This window comes from Ovis aries, chromosome 18, assembly GCF_016772045.2.
Source record: "Ovis aries strain OAR_USU_Benz2616 breed Rambouillet chromosome 18, ARS-UI_Ramb_v3.0, whole genome shotgun sequence".
Lineage (NCBI taxonomy): Eukaryota > Metazoa > Chordata > Mammalia > Artiodactyla > Bovidae > Ovis > Ovis aries.
This window is the reverse complement of record NC_056071.1, coordinates 42598472-42622086: the sequence shown is the minus strand read 5'-3', so window position 1 is coordinate 42622086 and position 23615 is coordinate 42598472. Positions and strand designations below refer to the sequence as shown.

Below are 23615 nucleotides of genomic sequence, written 5' to 3'. Positions count from 1 at the left end.
GGAGATGAAGACTCCTTTAAGCTTTCTCAGGCCTTTTCCTCACTGCACCGCACCTTCCACATTATTATAATTGTCTGTTATCATACAGACCACTAGTTCCCCTCAGTATCCTTTTTCCTCTTTCTAACGTACAGATAGAATTTCTAATTTTTAGCTGAGTGTGTGGTTGTTTTGAGAATAAAGGCTGTATTTTCCTGCATTCTTTGCAGCTAGCTGTGGCCCTATGATTCTATTCTGGCCAGTTAGGATGTGAGAGAAAGTGATCTGTGTGGCTTCCAGAAAGAAGGGCGTACCCTTTCTTTTTCCCTTCTTTTACTGTGCCAAGTGGAACGTGGTCATCTTAGAGCTTGTGGACAGTGGCAACCCTCAAAGAATGGTGGTGCAACAAGATAGAAAGAGCCTTGGTCTCTGGACAACCTCATGGAATAAAGCAGTTCTGCCAGCCCTCCACTTAAATCTGGGCTGTTGCATGAGGAGAAATAAACTTAAAATTTAACTCACTACAGATTGGGGTCTTGACTTCATGCATCTGCACCTGTATTCTGTTTACAAACCTGTGGTCTGTCTTCCCAGTGGACTGAGGCTCCTTGAGGATGGGCACTGTATTCTAGTCACCATTTATGTCTGACTGGTTCAGAACTAGTTGGTTGGCTCTGGAGGTGGAACTGGAAACAGATTAGTTTTTTTTCTCCAAATGAAAATGCCTTTTTGATAAGACAGATGTACATAGGGTACAGGTAGAACACAAGCAATCTTTTCTGTTGCCTCTTGCCTTGCTAGACTCACTGGGGAAGAAAGGAAGGGGACGGTCCCTAGGCAGAAAGGCAGGATATGAAATAACCAGGATTTGTCTAGTATCCGTGGTCTACTGGGATGTTGCCATCCTCCTTCTCTGCTGTTGGTATGGATGGAACCTTGCTCTATAAACCCTTGCCCTTTGGCTTAGGGACTCTCCTCTTTCTTCCCCACTAGGTTCAGGAAGGCAAGAGGCAACATAAAGCCCAGGTGCATGTCCTATTGACTTGGGCTGTTCCTCTGGGCTCTCCCTGAATGGGGCCAGCTGCGGGGTTCAGATTCCGGAAAGAATTTGTGCAGGTGGCCTAGGTGGCCTGATTATATCAAGGTAAACAAGTGTTTAGGGGTTGGGTTACACAATCACATGAAGGGCCAAATGCTCAGAAACTGGGACTACCCAGGCAAAAATGACTCATTGATCCCATAAGATATAGGGATCCAAGCCAATTCTATACTTACATTAAAAACACCTTGGGACTTCCCTGGTGGTCCAGTGGTTAAGATTCTGTGCTTCCAATGCAGAGGGCATGGGTTCAATTCTTGGTCAGGGAACTCAGATCCCACATGCTATGCACTGTGGCAAAACAACTAAACAAGAAAAACAAAACAACCCCAACTTGTACCATCATTGTCCAGTTGAGTCATAAGCCATACCAGCTGTTGGCCAAAGAACTTGATATATAGACTATTAACTAGATATAAAGTTAATTAAGTAATCAAAAAGGCAAGAAAAGACACCAAGGCTTCACAGAGATAGCAATTACAGGAAGCAATGACCACTCACAGGGTTTGGGGAGCAAAGACTGGGATTACTGAAATATAGACACTTGGAGGAAGGACCTGTGGAGTGGAGCTCAGACCTGAGAAGGGGGCACAGCTCTGCTGGGACTAGCATATCTGAGCTCAGAGAAGAAACCTTGTGGATTTGGGAACTGGATCACTAGGAAGGAGATAGAGCTGGGATGAGGCTAGTACTGTATATGTTGGGAAAACCGCAAACTGCATTTAAATGTGGAAAGTCATATTGAGTAGACAAAAAAAATAGGCAACCAAAGAGATATCTCTACTGCTATGATCACCTCCACGACAGCCACCACCACTGTTTATTGGACAGCTACAGTGTTCTATATACAGAGCAGGTCCTTTATGTATATAGCCCCTCTCAGAACATTATACATGACACTCACCATTTTGTGGATGAAAGGAAGCTGATGCTTAGAAAATTTAACACTTGCTCAAAGTCATGGAGCTAATCTGTCTGAGTTCAGGCCCATGCACTTTGTACTTTACCTCCTGGGTGGGGAGTCTTCTCTTTTGACAGTGCATGTTAATTAAGGCTCACAGATGTCCCAGTGAAGGAGCAACCGGAAGAGTGCATGACTTTTTAAATTGACCTTTGGTCACATTGGCTGACTTAATGTTTTTATAATGTTGAAGTTGCATTTTTATGATCCAGTCAGTGGAATGAGATTAATGAACCAGAACGTTCCTCGTATGGGCTGAATGTGACTGCTGAGGTGAAATGAGGAAGGCTGATTTATTTAACTGGAAGAGGGCTGCGTGAGCTCCTGCCAGGGAGACCAAAATCCACCTTCATATATTTTCAATTCAGTGTGGCCAAGCATCTGTAAAATCAGAAACCTACAAAACATTTTTGCATCCATTCTTTTACTTTGTATTGTTAAAGTTAAAAAATCATTTACAATGGGCTTGCCACTAGCTATTAAAGACATTAAGTGTATGGGTAAGCAGTAATCAAAAGCATTGAAACAATTTACCCGTTAAAAAAAAATTGTTTAACTGTTCCGCAGCACGCAGGATCTTCGATTTTTGCTGAGACATGTAGGATCTTTTTTAGTTGTGGCATGTGGGATCTAGTTCCTAGACCAAGGGTCAAATCCACCTACAAATGCAGGAGACACGAGTTCTATCTCTCGTTCAGGAAGAAACCCTGGAGAAGGAAATGGCAATCCACTTCAGTATTCTTTTTTTTCTTTTTCACTTCAGTATTCTACCTGGAGAATCCCACGAACAGAGGAGCTGGGTGGTCTACAGTGTGTGGGATCACAAAGATTCAGATACAACTTAGTGACTAAAACAGCAATATTTAAAATGTCCTCTATCTCTTATAGAGTGCATGCATTTACACACAGACACATAATTAAAATGCTCTGTACTTAAAATGTGGCTCATCTATTCAGTGAGGAAACTTAGAGGCATTAATACGGAGCTTGGTTTCATCTCTTATTTTTTGAAATCAAGATTTGGAAGAACCTAATTCTCCACAAACATAGCTTCTCTACTCATATATTCTCTTTGCCTTAAAAAAAATAATTATAGTTGATTTATACTGTTGTTTTAATTTCTGAGGTATAGCAAAATAAGTCAATTATACATATAAAGATATACCTGTATATTCCTTTTCATAATCTTCTCCATTATGGTTTATCATAGTATACTGAATATAGTTTCCTGTGCTATACAGTAAGACCTTGCCATTCATCTGTTTTGTTTTTTTTTTTAATATATCTAGCCTGATTTAATCTTGATCTTAGTATACTTCACTAGGCTGGGGGTGGGGAGTGTTCAGTTCAGTCACTCAGTCATGCCTGACTCTCAACCCCGTGAACCGCAGCACACCAGGCCTCCCTGTCCATCACCATCTCCTGGAGTCCACCCAAACCCATGTCCATTGAGTCGGTGATGCCATCCAACCATCTTATCCTCTGTTGTCCCCTTCTCTCACCTTCAATCTTTCCCAGCAACAGGGTCTTTTCAGATAAGTCAATTCTTCGCATCAGGTGCCCAAAGTATTGGAGTTTCAGCTTCAACATCAATTCTTCCAATGAACACCCAGGACTGATCTCCTTTAGGATGGACTGGTTGGATCTCCTTGCAGTCCAAGGGACTCTCAAGAGTCTTCAACACAACAGTTCAAAAGCATCAATTCTTCAGCGCTCAGCTTTCTTCACAGTCCAACTCTCACATCCATACATGACCACTGGAAAAAACCATAGCCTTGACTAGACGGACCTTTGTTGGCAAAGTTATGTCTCTGCTTTTTAATATGCTGTCTAGGTTGGTCAGAACTTTCCTTCCAAGGTACTCTCAAGGCACCTGAAAAATATTTATTTGACTTGAGTCTCCCCGTTATACTCCTTCAATCAGTGGCTGGCTGTCACAAAGGCCTTAGAGACTGTGGTGTTTATAGGTCAGTATTGGTGTTGTCCCCTTCAGTCTCCTGCTCAGGGTGGGAAGTCATATATTGTTCCACCCTCCTCATCAGGGTGAGCACCCAGACCAACATGGGTCAGGCTGCAGATTAATCAATGGCCTATTGTTGTTGTTCAGTTACTAAGTTGTGCCTGACTCTTTGTGACCCCGTGGAATAAGATGGCTCAATACCAAGGATCTTCCCAGACTGCCCTTACTGGCCTGATGGCAGTGACACTGCAGAAAGCCATTTCTTTGGCTTTAAGAGAAAGGATCAAGATGTAGAGAGAGTCAGTTGGTTGTGGGAGTAGGAGCTGAGAATACATCTAGAGGGCAGTCTGCCATGGAGCCTCAAAGCCACAAGTAAGCTAAAGTCAGAAGGCAGAGAAAAGGGACGTGGAGTGCCTGAACATGGGAACAGGTGTTCCTTGAGGTTTCCAGGCCAGAGCATTTGGGAAACACCACATCCATATCCTCCCTTGGAAAGTCACAGGGTACATTAGTACTTTAAAGATTCTGAAGATCCCACAGGAATAAACTTGTCTCAAAACTCTTAACTTGTTGTAGCCCCACATTCCAGGAAACAAACTCACTCAGAAGGACAATGCAGATAGTGGAGTGCAGTTTATTACACCGGCAGTCCCAAGGGAGAATCTCGTCTTAGCCAAGGACCCTGACCACTTTTGTGAAAACCTTATATACCCTAAGCATAGGTGCCCAAACCCACCTCCCCAAATTCCCTGAAACTAGTCTGAACAAAGGAAAAAGAAAGATACAATCAAAGTTAACCCGGGATTCATATGCCTTAAGCCTAGGTAGTTAACAGTGGACAATTATCAATAATCTTGTGGTCATATCCAAATAAGCATAATAGAATGTATGATTCTATTCAGTTACACAGATAATTAGGGTATTCTTTTTGGCGATGGAGAGCCCTGGGGCTCTTCCTTCCGGGGGCCTGGTTTTCCAGGTGGTTTGTCGTTTCCATAGATACTGGGCAGGTAGCTCAAAGTCCACAGTCTGGCCCAAGATGGAGTCCTGCCTTAAAGATAGAGCCTGTTCTGTTTCCTCCTTCAAACTGTGTTTCCGAGATGTGTTTGACAACAGAACCCCCACCTGTTCGCGATTACTGTGTTCCAGGGAACAAGGTTGGGAGTGGGAGCTGGCATGCGGGCGGAAGCCAAAGGAGAAACGGCGGCAGGAGCAGAGATGCAGTTCAGACCTCCTGGTCATCAGGCCTGTTCCACACTCTGAACTGCACTCCAGTCGCCATGCGCCGAGGTCCGCCCTTGGGCTGCCGTGCTTTATTAAAGTCCCTTGTTTCCACCACTATTCTTATCCCAAACCTCCATTGATTAAGATGGATTGAATGAGTTTTTTTACTTGTAACTATCAACCCTGGGATTTCTTTGGAAGGAATGATGCTAAAGCTGAAACTCCAGTACTTTGGCCACCTCATGTGAAGAGTTGACTCATTGGAAAAGACTCTGATGCTGGGAGGGATTGGGGGCAGGAGGAGAAGGGGACGACCGAGGATGAGATGGCTGGATGGCATCACGGACTCGATGGACGTGACTCTGAGTGAACTCCAGGAGATGGTGATGGACAGGGAGGCCTGGCGTGCTGCAATTCATGGGGTCGCAGAGTCGGACACAACTGAGTGACTGAACTGAACTGAACTGAAGAGACTGTGAAGAAAGCTGAGCGCCAAAGAATTGATGCTTTTGAACTATGATGTTGGAGAAGACTCTTGAGAGTCCCTTGGATTGCAAGGTGATCCAACCAGTCCATTCTGAAGGAGATCAGCCCTGGGTGTTCTTCGGAGGGAATGATGCTACAGCTGAAACTCCAGTACTTTGGCCATCTCACGTGAAGAGTTGACTCATTGGAAAATACTGTGATGCTGGGAGGGATTAGGGGCAGGAGGAGAAGGGGACGACAAAGGATGAGATGGCTGGATGGCATCACCGACTCGATGGACATGAGTTTGAGTGAACTCTGGGAGTTGGTGGTAGACAGGGAGGCCTGGCATGCTGCAATTCATGGGGTCGCAAAGAGTCAGACACGACTGAGTGAACTGAACTGAACTGAAGAGGCTGACTGGAGAAGGCAGTGGCAACCCACTCCAGTACTCTTGCCTGGAAAATCCCATGGACAGAGGAGCCTGGTAGGCTGCAGTTGATGGGGTCGCACAGAGTTGGACACAACTGAAGCGACTTAGCAGCAGCAGCAGCAAGAGGCTGATGAATGTAACTAGATGTTAGCTGTCTCCCCAGATAGTACAACTGGTGACAAATGTTCCCATTAATTCTTCCTTGTGAGATGTTGGACCACCTATGTGGGACATGCTAAGAGACTGTGGATCTGGTGTGGACAGTATTTGCCCTCATGTTCTCCAGGTGAGGGGGAAGAGGAGGGACAATGCCATCGGGGTGGACAGTGAGACTCCTGTGGAGAGATGGTTGTCAGTGTGTGTTCCTTGGGGATGGGGGAGAGAGCTCCCTGGGTAGTAAGCCAAATCTTGGGGTCATCAGAGTTTCAGCTGGAAGGATTGGTACCTGTTTCTCACAAAAGCAGGGAAGAACTTTTGTACTCTATTATAAGTCAATCACTAGAGGAGTGTTACCTTTCAGATTAAATTATTCACAATGGCCCATCTCTGGGAACCCTGCCTCCCAGGCAATGAGCTTTAAGCTAAAATACCCTTGTTAACTCACCAGAGAGCCTGATCAGGCCTACCTGCACAACTGGGGACAGGAAGAAATAACACCGATTGGAAATAGGAAATGCTTGACTTTACCTCTGGCCCTTTTAGTATAAAAGAAGCCTGGAAAAAAAAAAAAAATGAAGCCTGAATTCTAACTCAAGGCCATACTGGTTCTTTGGGGGCACAAGTTCACCGTCCTCTTGGTCTGATGGCTGTCAGAATAAGGTGGCTGTTTCTTGCCCCAACAACTCTGTTCTGTGGCAAGCATTGGCCAGCTTGGACTGGGTAGTAGTACCATCTGTACTGGCAACTACATCAGGTCCTCAGCGAGGAGGAAGTTTCCCCTTTGAGGAGGAAGTGTTGGTAATTGTGCATCTGCTGTGCCAAGGTCTGCTTTCAGATTACAAGTCCAGCAGTGGAAGAAGACTTCACTGTCCCCACCTCTTTCCCCTCCCAGCTCTCTTGGCCCCCAGGGGATCCAGAGGCTGCAGAGGGCATGGCAGAGGAGGCACTGAAGGGAGTGGCCCATGCACCCCATTCTCAGCAGTTTGCCCAGCAAAGGTAGGTCCCAACTGGAGGAAGAGAGAAGATTTAAGTGAAAGAGTTTGGAGATTGGCTTTTTGACCAGACTAGAATTTTTGTCTAAAATGACCAATGCCCTTTAATGTCTCTGGGCCTCAGGCTGCCGTGGAGAATGTCTGTTGTTGGTCAGTCACTCAGTTGTGTCTGACTCTTTGAGATTCCATGGACTGCAGCATGCCAGGCTTCTCTGTCCTCTATCTCCTGGAGTTTGTTTAAACTCATGTCCATTGAGCCGGTGATGCCATCCAACCATCTCATCTGTCACCCGCTTCTCTTCCTGCCCTCAATCTTTCCCAGAGAAAGTCTACATGTGAGCTTTGCAGAGGTCATGCCTTTGGCTCATTCAATCATGCACTCTGCAGACCAGGAGTAGGACAAAGCTAAACATCAGTACAAAGGGTTTATAAGTATTTACACTGCTTCCTAAGTAACTATGCATGGGCCAATTCTAACAAAAGATTTTGGACACTTATATTGCACACCCAATTAACACAATCAATTCATATGTGTTCAATCACTGAACATTGTTAAACACCTTAGCTGAATACTGGGGCTGTGAGGATGAATAAAAATTGCTTCCTATTCTCAGAAACATGCAGTCTAGTGTGAAAAGCCTTAGTCCTGCCTAAGGCTTTCCTCCTTGAGATTGCAGAAGAATCACAGTGCTGTTGGTTTAATTTTTATTTATTTATTTATGGATACTCTGGGTCTTCATTGCTGCACACAGGCTTTCTCTAGTTACAGTGCTGTTGGTTTAAATGCATTGTCATCCCTAAAGTCTGATTTGGTAGCTTGGAACCTAGGAATCTGCATTTTAACAAGCACTTTGTTCTAAAGCCACTGATGGAGAAATAATCTAGCCTTTTCATCAATACCACATACCAAGGCAGAGTTTACTGCATTAGGACATGCATTATTGAAAGCCACAGGGTTTATCCCAGAGTCAGGACAGTATTACCTACTTGGATAGAACAAAGTTTCTGCCTTTTCTTTATTACAACAAACGAATTCAGCTGGATAGATTCTCATCAAATTGGAGGAGCATGTTTGGACTTGTCTGACTTAAAAGACGGGGTAAAAGAAATGAACTTTGGGAATTCCTAAGGAGGAGGCCCTTAGCAGAGAGGCAGCCATTTTTAGAGCGGTATCAGGCGCTGAATTCTGACAATGCTGCTTCTCCCAAGGTGTGTTGGGCTTAGGGTGGAAGCAGCAGGAGTTTATTGATTTAATGGTGGTTAATGATTGATGTTAATAACCTTGGGGAGGCCAGGTACCTGACAACAGACTTTTCACCAAAAAAAGTATGCAGGAGAAAATGCCTGTGAACACAGAATTTTAATCCCCATTCAGCTATTTGTCATGGAAATTTGGCCAATGTTTCTTGTCTTCTCTCTTTTCCTGATTATATAATTAGGACAGTGCTGACTGTTTTTTGTAAGGTTTTTCTTAAGGAGTAATGAATCAAACACCATGTTAGCACTTGGAAACTTTATAAAGACGAGGTTTTTTTGTATGTTAAAAATGCAGAATAAGCAGATAAGTGAGATTTTACTGCAAGATCGTGGATTTGGTTTAATCTGATTTATAGTGTATTGCTCATTTCCTTTATAATCTGTTTTGATGACTCAGTTTATGAGAGTGATGCAGTTTTGAAATTACATGTGATTAGATTTAGAAAAAAATATCTAATGTGGGAACTAGGGCAATTAGAAAGCATAGGATAGGCAAAGTTTTTAGAAAGCCCAATAGGACTTTGAGAGATAAAGCAAACATGGAGAAGTATGCTAAGCAATTGACTATAGACTTATAAATAGAGGAGTCCATTCTCTTTTGGTTATTAATTTGCTAAGGGGCCTTGAGCCATGAATATAGATGAAATCTATGAAAAATCGACACATTCAAATCGGGGCAATATATCATCACACCTAAGAGATGGTGCAATATGAAAGCCTTAAATACTTAGCATAATGCTATGCCATATAATTACATGTATGGCATTATCTTTAATAGGAGTTGATTAATGAGCGCTGACATAAAGCAGGGATGAATATTAGCTATTCAGACACTGATGTTCAGAGAGCCACCTTCATAGTCATTTTCCCTCTAAGTCCTATTCCTTAAGGATTATAGAAATGTCAATTGTTTTTACAGAGTTTTCATTTCAAGAAGCAGTTATTCATAATCTCCAGAGAACCCTTCCCTAACAGACTACAATAAAACTTAGACTTGATGGTGGTGACAGTTTAGACCTAAAATACTGCCTTCACAGTTTAAGTAATTATTCTGCTATGTCTGTGCAAGGGACTTTCAAATTGTTCACTTCATTCCTGGCTTATCTCTCATCTCTACCACTTGACTAGTTTCTTGTCCCTTACAGTTGAAGGCAGGAGGCTGAATTTCTAATTTCCCCCTTAAAATTTTCCTGCTCATTAGTTAGTACTACTTCCGTGGTTATTCATCTGAATTAGTTTTTAAGCAAATTCTTCTCAACGGTCATCTCTGGCTGTCCATTTCTTTTTTCATTTCAGCACTGAATAGCTGCTCGCCACTGGTCCATCCTGGGATTTGAATATTCTTATCTGGGATTTGAATGTTCTCATCTGGGATTTGAATGTTCTCATCTCTTTCTCTGTTTCTGTACTTTCTCCCTCAAAGGTGATTCTCTTTTTCTTTTTTTGATTCTCTTTTTCTCTCTGTGTATATATGAGAGAATTTTTATGAGCAGTTTTAGGTTCACAGCAAAACTGAATGGAAGGCATAGAGTTTCCTCATATTCCCCCTGTTCCCACACACATACAGCCTACTCTGTTATCAATATCTCCCAGTTGGGTGGTACATTTGGTACAACTGATGAAACTACACTGACACATCATAATCACTCGGAGTCTGTCGCTTATGTTAACTCTTGGTTTTGTACATTGTTTGGGTTTGGATACATGTCTAAGGGCATATATCCATTGTATAGTATCATTCAGAGCACTTTCACCTCTCTAAAAATTAACTGGGCTCCACCAATTCATCCCTCCCACCCCTTGTCAGTTTTTAAAATCAATAATTGTTGAGTGTCTGCCACCTCTAGGAATGGACTAGTTCCTTAAAAAAACAAACTAAAAATAAAGTTTCATGTTATTAAGAATCCTCCATCTGAGGGAAACCAATTACATAAACAAATAACCTAATGTAGTAAGCTAAATTGCTTTAAAATGGTTGTGTGTCAGTGTCAATGGGGCCATAGGAGAAGTGGAGCTCAGAAGTTGACCTGGGCAGCGTTCTCACACACCTATCTTCTCCAGTAGGATTGTTTGTAGGCAGTGTGGAGGGCGGTTGGTCTGGGGATTGGTCCAGTTTGCAGAGCGTGGCATGCGAGCTCAGAGGATGGCATGTGTAAATGCCCAGCAGCTGTGGAGGATAAGGGGTGCTCAGAGTGACCACAGGAGCATAGCATATTCGAGGAACTGACTGCAACCGTGGGCTGCCGAAGGAGACGAGCCTTGAATGAAGGCGGGAACAAAGGTCGTCAAAGATTTCAAATGTCATGCAAAAGAAGTTAATTAGATTTTCCTGGAGGCACTAAGGAACCAGTGAATAATTTTGAGCAGTGTACTGAGAGTTTTTTAAAAATTGAAGTACAGTTGATTTACAATGTGTTAGTTTTAGGTGTACAGCAAAGAGATTCAGATATATACACACACACACACACACACACACACACACATATATATATATATTCTTTTCCCATATAGGTTATTATGAAATATTGAATATAGTTCCCTGTAAGAAAAATCTACAAATCTACTCTGATGGAAGGGTGGAAAATAGATGGCAGCAAGACTGAAGACAAGAAAGTCCAATGTGGATGCTTTAATTTGGGAGACAATAATGTTTAGTTTGGGAGACAAAGACAGCAAGAATAGTGCAGTGGGGAGGAGATGGAGAAGAGAGACTGATGAAGTACACAGAATTTGGTGTTGGGGAAAGAAAGAGGGAAGTTTCTGGCTTGGTCAACTTGACATTACTAGGTTGACATGCTAAGATAGAGAAGATAGAAAAAGCAGCAGGATTTTTTTTGAGCGGGGGAAGGCTGGCAGGCATTGAAAAGGGGAAAGATGTGTTTGGCTTTGAATAATGTGAGTGTGAGGAGCTGCTGGAACATTTAGGTGTGAATGTTGAGTAAAAGGGGAGCTGCACAGTTCTGGAGCCAAGAAGAGAGTTCTAAGCTGGAGATACTGATCAGGGAGTTCTGCTTGTCCATAGGTGTGGTACATAAATGTGAGTAGAGCAGATAAGTATGAGTAGGGTTGAGTTAGAAGAGTCAGAAGACAAGAGGGATAAGAAGGGAGCTCCAGGCTATAGACACCAGGTGAGTTCAACTCTTAGTATTTCAACTTCTCTCAAGAGCAAGAAGATCTTCGTAGACAATGATGATATTATGAGTTTTTGTTTTGTTTTAATTTTTGTTAGAGTAAAGTTGACTTAAATGTTGTGTTAGTTTCAGGTATACAGCAAAGTGAGTTAGTTACACATACACATATATCAGGGCTTCTTAGGTGGTGCTAGTGGTAAAGAACCTGCCTGCCAATGGAGGAGACATTAAGAGACTTGAGTTTGATTCCTGAGTTGGGAAGATCCCTTGGAGGAGGGCAATCACTCCAGTATTCTTGCCTGGAGAACCCCATGGACAGAGGAACCTGGTGGGCTACAGTCCATGGGGTAGCACAGAATTCAACACTACTGAAGCTACTTAGCACATACGCAAACATATATCAACTCTTTTTTTATATTCTTTCTCCATATAGTTAATTACAGATTATTGAGTAGAACTTCCTATATTATACAGTAGGTCCTTCTTAGTTATCTATTTTATAAATAGCGATGTGCATGACACTGTTTTTACACTTCAATTTATTATTTCAATAACATTCAAAATCTTGTCTATACTCAAATTCCTAAAACTGTTCTTTTAAGAGGTTTTTTAAAATCTAGGCTCCACTAAAGTTTCATGCTTTGCACTTGACTGTTACCTTTCTGTTTCCTCAGGCTAGAAAGTCTCCCTTCTTCTCCCTCCACCTCCCTCTGATCTCCATGACATTGAGGGCTTTGAGGGTCCAGGCCAGTTGTTCTACAGGACACTACACATTCTGGACCATGGTGAGATTTAGGTCAGTTATGTCCACTAGCTCATCAGTAAGTGATGTTTTTACCTTCTACTGCATCATGTCAGACAGGTTCTAATGTCAGGAACAGGCCCTTTATATGATTAGATTTTTAACTATAATTTTATGAGAAACTGCCTAAATTATTGGATCTGACAAATATGCATATTTGGATCATATATATATATTCTAATCCCAAAGGAAGGCAATGCCAAAGAATATTCAAACTACTGCACAATTGCACTCATTCATATGCTAGCAAAGTAATGCTCAAAATTCTCCAAGCCAGGCTTCAACAGTATGTGAACCATGAACTTCCAGATGTTCAAGCTGCATTTAGAAAAGGCAGAGGAACCAGAGATTAAATTGCCAACATCCGCTGGATCATTGAAAAGGCGAGAGAATTCCAGAAAAACATCTACTTCTGTTTTATTGACTACACCAAAACCTTTGATTGTGTGGATCACAACAAACTGTGGAAAATTCTTCAAGAGATGAGAATACCAGACTACCTTACCTGCTTCCTGAGAAATCTGTATGCAGGTCAATAAGCAACAGTTAAAACTGGACATGGAAAAACAGACTGGTTCCAAATCGGGAAAGAAGTACATCAAGGCTGTATATTGTCACCCTGCTTATTTAACTTACGTGCAGAGTACATCATGTGAAATACCAGGCTGGTTGAAGCCCAAGCTGGAATCAAGATTGCCAGGAGAAATATTGATAACCTCAGTTATGCAGATGACACCACCCTTACGGCAGAAAGTGAAGAAGAACTGAAGAGCCTCTTGATGAAAGTGAAAGAGGAGAGTGAAAAAGTTGGCTCAAGACTCAACATTCAGAAAACGAAGATCATGGCATCTGGTCCCATCACTTCATGGCAAATAGGTAGGGAAACAATGGAAACAGTGAAAGACTTTGTTTTCTTGGGCTCCAAAATCACTGCAGATGGTGATTGCAGCCATGAAATTAAAAGACACCTCCTCCTTGGAAGAAAAGTTTTGACCAACCTAGACAGCATATTAAAAAGCAGAGACATTACTTTGCCAACAAAGGTCCATCTAGTCAAGGCTATGGTTTTTCCAGTAGTCATGTAAAGATGTGAGAGTTGGACTGTAAAGAAAGCTGAGCACTGAAGAATTGATGCTTTTGAACTGTGGTGTTGGAGAAGACTCTTGAGAGTCCCTTGGGCTTCAAGGAGATCCAACCAGTCCATCCTAAAGGAAATCAGTCCTAAATATTCATTGGAGGGACTGATGCTGAAGCTGAAGCTCCAATACTTTGGGCACCTGATGCAAAGAACTGACTCATTTGAAAAGACCCTGATGGTGGGAAAGATTGAAGGTGGGAGGAGAAGGGTATGACAGAGGATGAGATGGTTGGATGGCATCACTGTTGCAGTGGACATGAGTTTGAGTAGGCTCCAGGAGCTGGTGATGGACAGGGAAGCCTGGTGTGCTGCAGTCCATGGGGTCGCAAAGAGTTGGACATGACTGAGCAGCTGAACTGATACACACACACACACACACACACACATCCTGGTATTTTCTACAAAGTGATACATATTCTGCATCTCTCATCTTTAAAATACAGCCTAGTCTAAGTCAACTTTGCAGGCTTCCCTGGTGGCTCAGATGGTTAAAAAATAATCTGCCTCCAATGAAGGAAACCTGGTTTGAAGAACTGACCTGGTTTGAAGAACTTCCTCGGTTGGGAAGATCCCCTGGAGAAGAGAATAGCAACCTACTCCAGTATTTGTGCTTGGAGAATTCCATGGACAGAGGATCCTGGCAGGCTACAGTCCATGGGGTCACAAAGCGCTGGACACTACTGAGTGACTGATACTTTTCTAAATCAACTTTGCAGCTGTTAATTTCATTTTTTTTCTTGATTCTATTTTCCCATAGAAACCTGTGTTGCAAATAGCTTGTTCTGAGTGAGGCCTGGTGGGGTTCAGTGAAATTCAAAGCCTTACTTGGGTCAATCTGGTTCACTGATATAGTTATGTTTCTGTCTCACCAACCATTGTCCCCTAGAATTGTGATAGATAAGGCCATATTTGAGGGATGGACACAGAGAGAGTTGCCTGCTGAGAAGACTGAAAGGAGCAGCCAGAGACTGGGGAGGTGAATTAGAGATAAGAGAATATTTAGATTGGTTAGGACCCTTTTGGGGTGACAGGTGACAGAAGCCTAGTGCAAACTGGTGGGAGAAAATTAGAAATGTATTTTAAAGATATAAGGGAGTCAGGCATGTAGGTATGAGCATGTAATTGAAATGTGTTACCAAACATTGTGGGAGATCCAAGGAATTTTTTGTTTTCCCCCTCTAATGAAAAATTCTCAGGGAAATCACTGATAGGTACTGCTTCGTGAGGCCCGTCTCTGGGCTGATTGACCGCGGTGGGGAAGGTGGGGAGGTGGAGGCATGTATGTACAAAAACATGGAGCTGGGGCCCAGGAGAGTGGTTTGAACATTTCCTAGGGAAGGAAAAATTGTTTATCAGACTCTCTGAAGGCTTTATTGCTGTGACATCAAGATATTTGAGGACGTTTTAGTCTACTGGGGATAGGTCACTGTGAGATACAGCAGGAAGTCAAATGAGAGAGAAAAGTGTATCCCCTGAGCGTGGCATTTGAAATGTCAGTGGTAACTTCAACAGGATTGGCCTTTCTTATGGCTCAGCAGTAAAGAATCCTCCTGCAATGCAGGAGACACAGAAGATGTGGATTCGATCCCCAGGTCAGGAAGATCCCCTGGAGTTGGAAATGGCAACTCACTCCAGTATTCTTGTCTGGGAAATCCCATGGACAGAGGAGCCTGGCGGGCTACAGTCCACTGGGTAGTAAAAGAGTGAGACACAACTGAGCGCTTAAGCATACACACTACAGGATTAGTTTTGGTGGAGTGAGGGCGGTGGCTAGAGGAGGAAATAGGAGATAGGGAGCGGAGAGGTGTGTATGCTAGAAACTTGCTTGGAAAGGAAGGAGAGGTGTCCACGACAGCTAAGGTCTGAGATGGAAGAGACCTCCGTCTCTTCGGAACGACAGAAAGCAGGGCTTTCTTTCCTGGGCTCAGTGAGCCTAAGAATCTATCAGCCCCTTAGGAATGACATGCAGAACTTACCTGCTTCTCAAAGAAAGAGCCTTTTGAGCCACAAACTTTAGAATCATGGTGGTGAAACAAATGTGGCAATAGAAAGGGAAAGGTGAAAGAAATAGAGATGATAAATAACTGGCACATGCCTTTGAAGAGGAGGGGAAGGTGGAAACCAGAGCTCAAAGGAAATTATTAGCCTTTGTGGGAAGAGGTTTATGTTTTTTTTTTTTCTGCAGAGACTGTAGGGAAGTTGTGAAATCCAGGGCAGATGCACACACCTTTGTAGGTAGCATGGCAGGGAACTGTGCGCATTCCATTTCTCTCTCATTTCTTGGTCCGTCTTGGTTTGGTATCAGGATAAAAACTCTTTCTATGGATAACTGCTTGAGAGATGGTCATAATCTGTTCTCTTTCTTGGGCTTGCCATTGGGCTTTCTGCCTCCATGATTGCTCCTGACCGATGTGCTCTGCTGCTTGTACCTGACATGTTAGAACCTGACCTGTGCTGGAGCTGTTCCCCTGCCCTGCCCCTAAGACCTTCTACAGGTCACTCAGTACTCTTTGTGGGTGAAACTGACAAGTGTGAGCAATTAATCATGCCTTTTCCCTTTCCTGAAGGTAAGCTTTATTCAGGGCTTTCCCCCAGTTTGGGGCTTCTTGTGTTGGAGTCTCCTGACAAAGAGTGAGTTAATAGGCATGCTTCAAGAGAGTAGGTGTTTATGTGGCTGAACAGTTATTGAAGTTTATTATAATAATTTACAATGAGTGACCTCTGTTTCTTAAATGATCTCAAGCCAGAAGGCAGGAAAAGTATGGCCTCTGAGCCTGGAGTTCAGGATCTAGAATCTGAAGTTCTCTTCTCATGGGATGATTTCAGTTCAGCCTTTTAGATTTTCCAAGCCTTAACTTTACCATCTGCCAATGCAAATAATATTTTCCACTTATGTAATGGGGGACTGTGTCTTCATTTTCAGAGAGGTACCATGAAAGTAGCCTGTTGAACATGTTACTGTTAGAACTGGAAACCCTAATAGGCCACTCCTGTGATCTGAAAGTTCTTCAGGTTGCAATTGTGGAAGAACCGGTTTCTGAAAGAAAAGCTTTGTGACATTCTTTGGAAAATCGTACTCATAGAAAATACTCATACACCAGACAGAGTGTGTTGATTTTTAGTTTAAGGGCATTTTTGATTTTAGGAGCATGTATTTTCCTACTTTTGATTTTCACAAACCCTCACTACTGCTTAGCTTTCTGTGCTACCGAGATTCTCTTTAAAAATAATAATACTTTGAGTCAGACAGAGAAAGACAAATACTATATGTATGTATGTGTGTGTGTGCTTAATCGTGTCCAACTTTTTGCGACCCCATGGACTGTAGCCCACCAGGCTCCTCTGTTCATGGAATTTTCTAGGCAAGAATACTGGAGTGGGTTGCCATTTCCTCCCCCAGGGATCTTCCTGACCCAGGGACCAAACGCCAGTCTCTTGCATCTCTTGCATTGACAGAGGGATCCTTTACCACTGCGCCACCTAGGAAGCCCCAAATACTGTGTGCTATCATTTATATGTGGGATCTAAACAATTTGACAAACTAGTGACCATAGCAAAAAAGAAACAAACTAGTGAATATAACAAAAAAGACTCCGAGATATAGGGAACAATCTAGTGGATACCAGTGGGGAGAGGGAAGGAGGGAGGGACAATATAGGGATGGGGATTCAGAAATACAAACTATAATGTATAAAACAAGCCATTAGGATATATTATACAACATGGGGAATCTAGCCAAAATTTTATATCTATAACCTTTAAAAACTGTGAATCATTATTGTATACCTGTAACTTTTATAATATTGTATAGCAATGATATTTCAGTTGAAAATGGAATAATACTAAATCAGTGATCATTAGACCACCTGAGACTTAGGGGTATTTCCTTTTTTTAAAAAAATGTGTTGCATTCAATTTATTTTTAAATTGTTTTCACTTTGAAAAATGGTGGCTGGGGTAGGGGGTGGGGAGGGAGAATCTGGGAGTCTGGGACTGACCTGCACGCACTGCTATGTTTAAGATGGATCATGAATGAGTACCTAATACATAGCAAACCAACAACAAATCCAAACAAACAAACAAACCTTGGAACCAAAAAAAAAAAAAAAAACCTGTGGTAAAATATATATAATCCTCTTAGCCCTTTTTAAGTGTACAGGCCAGTGGCATCAGTACATGAGCATTCTTGTGCAACCATCAGCACCCTCCATCTCTAAAATTAGCTGTACTACTACACTATCAGTTTACTGGCTTTGGTAATTCCTTCTGCCAGGGATCTGTAGTCAGGAGGCAGACTGAGTGACTCCTTGCTCCTAGGAAGCCTCTTTGTTTTTTTTTCCCTAAGGAATGATTCTGAAATGAAATGAGAAGGTCCTAGAAGAGGCCCCCCTACCCCCACCATTGGAGACAGACCTTATCAGGGTCCACAGTAGTGCGTTACAGCCCAGCCTCCAGATCCTTACAGGTGTGGTTTGGCTGACAGACAAAGTGGGTTCTATTTGGAGGGCAGAGGAGAGTTCCCAGATTTCTGTAACAACTGGAACTGCAGAGCTGGAGGATGTTTGGTGCTGAGTGACGTGGTGGCAGCCGTGTTGATGGCCTGAGTTGGCTGCTGAACCTGCCTGAGTCGGTTGCTGAAGCTGCCTGTGTGATGCTGCTCAGAAGTGGTAAGAGGGAGTAGGGAGGGGACTGGGAGGGGACGGGGTGGCACAGGACCTGTCCACAGGGAGTGAGAGGGGCACTGACCCGACGTGCTGACTGGAGGCAAGACAGCACATCCAGACGGTTGAAGTCAGCTTCATATTCGGTTGTAAACTTCCCCTTTCTTCCCGTGCAAGCTGAGAGATGTCCTCAGCAGGACAGGAGAGCAGGGTGGAGAGTAGTTTAGAAATTTCAAGCATAGAACTCCGATGGGCTTCAGCTCTTTCCTGATGATTCAGTCTTCCTCTGGAATTACATGAATGGAAAATACCATCTCCACAATGGTTTGCTCAATACTCGTTCCCTAAAGATGCCCTTGTTCCAAAAGTGATCTCATTCGTACTCACCTTTGTTTTATCGAAGTGTGCTATGACGTGTTATAAAGCTCACAATTTACAGCCAGTACTGAAGGTCAACACAACGAAGAGAGGACGCTGGTGTCCTCCTGAGTTAAATATCTTTGGAGGACTGGGTTGTTTCGCCCTTTAAAAAAAAATTATTTTTTGTTGCACTGGGTCTTCTTTGACGCATTGGGGCTTTCTCTAGTTGCGGCGAGCAGGCGCTGCTCTTTGTTGCGGTGCACAGGCTTCTCATTGCTGTGGTTTCTCTTGTTGTGGAGACAGGCTCTAAGGTGTGCATGTTTCCGTAGTTGCAGCCTGCTGGCTCTAGATCACCGACTCAGGAGTTGTGGCGCATGGGCTTGGTTGCTTCGCGGCATGTGAAATCTGAGATTCGAAGGGATCGAACCCATGTCCCCTCATTGGCAGGTGGATTTTTATCTGCAGCACCACCGTGGAAGTTTTGTTTTTCCCTTTGATGTGAGGATAAAAGTTTGCCCTTTGTATTTGTGGAGAAAATTTCCTGTGGCATTGCCTGGGAGCTCTGCCAGGGAGGGAAATGGATGTCCTTCTCATTGAGTTAAAGGGTCCAGGCAAGTGAGTTCAAGGTCATGGATTCAATACCCCCTGGACTAGTCTCCTTAGAGGGCCAGGACAGCCTGCTTCTGCTCCAGTGAATAGCCAGTCACTCACTGTTTCTGTAGTGTCATGATGGATGTGTGTACCAAGTCCATTGCTCAGCTCCCCTTCTGTGTCATGGGAAGCCTGGTTGTGGGATGGAGAATGTGACTTCCTTATTTGTCTATGTTGAATTATGAGAAACCAGTAAGGAAACATTATGTTAGGTCCATACCGATAAAGGGAAATTTAGACTGAAAGAGGCTTGGTCAGGGGTTGATTGGCATGTCAGACTGTGCCTCTGTCCACCTTTCTTCCTTTCTCCCTCGTGTCTCTGTCTTTGTCTCTCCGTCTCTCTTTCCGTCTCTTTACCTGGCTGTAACTCTCTGTCCTGTGTTTTTCTGTGTACGTCTCAGTATGCTTATCTCTGTCTTGTTTCTCTGAGCAGATGTTGAACTCCATTTGTGTGCCAAGTGCTATGCTAGATTCTGAGAGTCTAAAGGCAAATAAGACCCTGTGAATAATAACAGTAACAGTAGCAACTGGCATTGTTGTTAGTTACTTAACATGGATCAGACTCTGTATTAAGAACTTTATTCCGTTATTGCATTTAATCCTCGCAATAGCAGTATGTGATGGTTACAGCATTACCCATTTCACAGGTAAGGAATCTGAGGTTCAAATAGGTTTGTAACTTGCCCTAGGTTGTGTAGCTTGTAGGGGTTTAAGTCTGCCTCATGAGTTCTCATCATTTACTGCTACCCTCACTGGCCCTTTCGTGGTTAACTTGAGTTCCTGGGGACTCCAGGCTTCCTGTGGGACTGTTTTATGATATCGAATCAATTCCAGGTTACTGGTCTGTTCGAGATCTAGGAAGTGTTGTGCCACTCTGAAAGGGGCTGGGGGAGAGGAGAAGGAGTGAGGCGGGGAGAGAGTAACACACTCACACAGACAGAGAGACGAAGATAGTGATAGACTGAAAGGTGAAAAGAGGAGCTAGGTGGAAAGAGAGACATATTAAGATACACAAAGAATGAGAGAGGGAGAGAGAGAAGAGAAGAAAGAGACACAGATGTACAGACTGACAGACATACCAAGCCATTGATCAAATCTCTTGCCTTCTGTCTCTTTCTCTCATTTTTCTTTTATTAGCGGGACTTCAGTATAATGTTACCTTACATGTTTATTATAAATCAAGATGAGTGATAAGCAGTTGTGTGCTGTGGGGAATATAAAAGATTGGTGACGATATGGTAGCTCTGAAACCCCCCAAAAAGCCTTTTTTTGTTCCTAGTGATCAGAACACAACAGAACTGTTACTTGCTGTATCTTACGGTATTGAACATACATGATTAGACACAGACTTTGGACTAAAGAAATTTACATCCCAGCTCCTCCACTTCCTAGTTGTGTGATTTTGAGTAAGTTACTGAACTTCTCTGAGCTTCAGTTTTCTGATCTGTAAAACTGGCATAACTGTGGTACCTCTTTTATGGAGTTCTTGGGAGTTTTTCAAGAGATGGTGTCCAACAGTGTTGGGCGTAAATGATTTCAGCCATTTTTATTTTATGAACAATGTTGGTAAAGTTAGTTTAATTTAAAACACTGAATAAACTCATCTGCTGTTAGGATATAGCAACTGCATTGTGCTACTTTTAGGACTCAGTGACCTAGTTTCCAGGAGTGCTCCTCTCAGTCCAGGAGCTGTGGTGACTTGGAATCTCCTACATAAGTTCCTTATCAAGCAGCTGGTACTCATCTGCCCCCACCCACACACACTGGTCACTTTTACCTGCCGGTACATTTGATGACATGATTTTCTCTGCCCAGTACACACTTCCCTTCACTTTCCCAACATTTCCAGTGGTAAAAAGCCCAGGAACTGCTTTGAGTAACTTTGCCCACCGTAGAGATGGAATGTATGGTACCCTCTGGGCAGGCGCACACCACTGTGAAGCGTCCCTGCTGTGGCCGTGATCATGGTCTGTTAATTAAAAGCAGGGTGTCACTCATCTGTAGATTACGAGTTCTTTGCAGACTGGTATTATCTTATCTACCTTTGTGTTCTCAGCAGGTGGGCAGAGCCCCTGAAGAGTCTAGGAGAACAGGCTGAGAGAGCCTTTGGCCATTTGTCATGTTCCAGAATTTTCTTTCCTTTGATAAATAGTTACCAGGAGAGCCCAACCAACATGTTAGGCATTTCCATCCCATGAAAGACTAGACAGGATGTGGTTGAGATTAGTTTTATATTCTGAGACTTTGCTGTAAAGCCCTTCCATTTGATGTCTCAGGGTTCAGAACCTCTTTCAACTTAATTTATAACAAGAATCTGTCTATCATTTGGGGAGGCTTCTAGGGGAGGGAAGACTGCCAGGATATTTGGACACAACTGTCTCTAAGGCACTGGGATAATGGATGTCACACAGCACAGAGCAGGTGGTTGGGAAATGCTTTCTGAACAGCAGGAATTTACATTGCTTATAAATATTTCTTAAAACAGATGCCAATGTCCATCATCTCAATAGGACATGAGCAAAGCAATGATGTAAGCTGAGGAACTAGTTTTGCATGGCCTGGAGCTGAACTTCAGATTTCACTGTTTCATCATTCCGTGACTTTATGTATCTGAATCACAGGCTGATTCAGATCTTGGGTTCAGTTCAGTTCAGTTCAGTCTCTCAGTCGTGTCCGACTTTTTGTGACTCCGTGAATCACAGCATGCCAGGCCTCGCTGTCCATCACCAACTCCCGAAGTTCACTCAGACTCACGTCCATCAAGTCAGTGATGCCATCCAGCCATCTCATCCTCTGTCGTCCCCTTCTCCTCCTGCCCCCAATCCCTCCCAGCATCAGAGTCTTTTCCAATGAGTCAACTCTTTGCATGAGGTGGACAAAGTACTGGAGTTTCAGCTTCATTCCTTCCAAAGAAATCCCAGGGCTGATCTCCTTCAGAATGGACTGGTTGGATCTCCTTGCAGTCCAAGGGACTCTCAAGAGTCTTCTCCAACACCACAGTTCAAAAGCATCAATTCTTCGGCACTCAGCCTTCTTCACAGTCCAACTCTCACATCCATACATGACCACTGGAAAAACCATAGCCTTGACTAGACAGACCTCAGTCGGCAAAGTAATGTCTCTGCTTTTGAATATGGTATCTAGGTTGGTCATAACTTTTCTTCCAAGGAGTAAGTGTCTTTTAATTTCATGGCTGCAGTCACCATCTGCAGTGATTTTGGAGCCCCAAAAAAGAAAGTCTGACACTGTTTCTACTGTTTTCCCATCTATTTGCCATGAAGTGATGGGACCAGATGCCATGATCTTCGTTTTTCTGAATCTTGAGCTTTAGGCCAACTTTTTCACTCTCCTCTTTCACTTTCATCAAGAGGCTTTTAGTTCCTCTTCACTTTCTTCCATAAGGGTGGTGTCATCTGCATATCTGAGGTTATTGATATTTTTCCCTGCAATCTTGATTCCAGCTTGTGTTTCTTCCAGTCCAGCGTTTCTCATGATGTACTTTGCATATCAGTTAAATAAGCAGGGTAACGATATACAGCCTTGACGTACTCCTTTTCCTATTTGGAACCAGTCTGTTGTTCCATGTCCAGTTCTAACTGTTGCTTCCTGACCTGCATACAGATTTGTCAAGAGGCAGGTCAGGTGGTCTGGTATTCCCATCTCTCTCAGAATTTTCCACCATTTATTGTGATCCACACAGTCAAAGGCTTTGGCATAGTCAATAAAGCAGAAATAGATGTTTTTCTGGAACTCCTGATTGTCAACTCTGGGCAGGTGGCAGATGTGGGCCTCCAGCAACTAACTGGCCTTTGATTTCAGCCAAAGAGCCTGGGGCTCTGGTGTGGGCTCTAGAGTTGCAGAGTGGTATGAGGTCTCCCTTTCCCCTGAATAAGTGGGGAGATATTATGAGTCATTCCTACCCTTGCCCATGGAAAAGTCCATACCAGTCCGAGATCTACTGAGAGTGAGTTCTCATCTCTTTAAGGTCAGTTTTTAGTCTTAATTTGGCTATTGTAGAATGGAGTTCATATGCCTTTCTTGGAAGTGCTTTTGTGTTTTACAGGGAGGGGAGTGGATGGGGAATTGCCAGGCTGTTCTTCTGAGTTCAAGGAGGGCTTCAGGTACCCTCAAGGTTTGAAAGACTTCAGGTTGAGCCCTGGCCAGGAAGTTTTGAGTAGTTCTGGGTGGTGGCTCCATAAGCTCCTTCGTCTTCACACTCATCATTAGCCCTTCATTAGCTTAAGGCTAATTTTTAAGGTTGGATGCACCACAGGGCTGACCAGTTTGGCTTAGTCAAAGCATTACTCCCCTGATGAATCTGCACTTGCCAGCTTCCTTGGGCC

At 43.3% G+C, this 23615-nt stretch overlaps 2 long non-coding RNA genes across 2 annotated transcripts in view; one reads left to right on the top strand and one right to left on the bottom strand.

The window, feature by feature from the left end:
• Nucleotides 1-4615: 4615 nt before the first annotated feature.
• On the bottom strand, nt 4616-18995 carry LOC132658124 (uncharacterized). Its single transcript, XR_009597246.1, has 2 exons — nt 18649-18995; nt 4616-18547 (listed from the first exon to the last, which is right to left on the bottom strand). It is a non-coding gene; the product is annotated as an uncharacterized LOC132658124 (long non-coding RNA).
• LOC105603181 (uncharacterized) overlaps nt 17893-23615 on the top strand; it is a 346432-nt gene continuing 340709 nt past the window's right edge. Inside the window, exon 1 of the long non-coding RNA XR_009597244.1 lies at nt 17893-18267. This is a non-coding gene — a long non-coding RNA (uncharacterized LOC105603181). The remainder of the gene's footprint in view (nt 18268-23615) is intronic.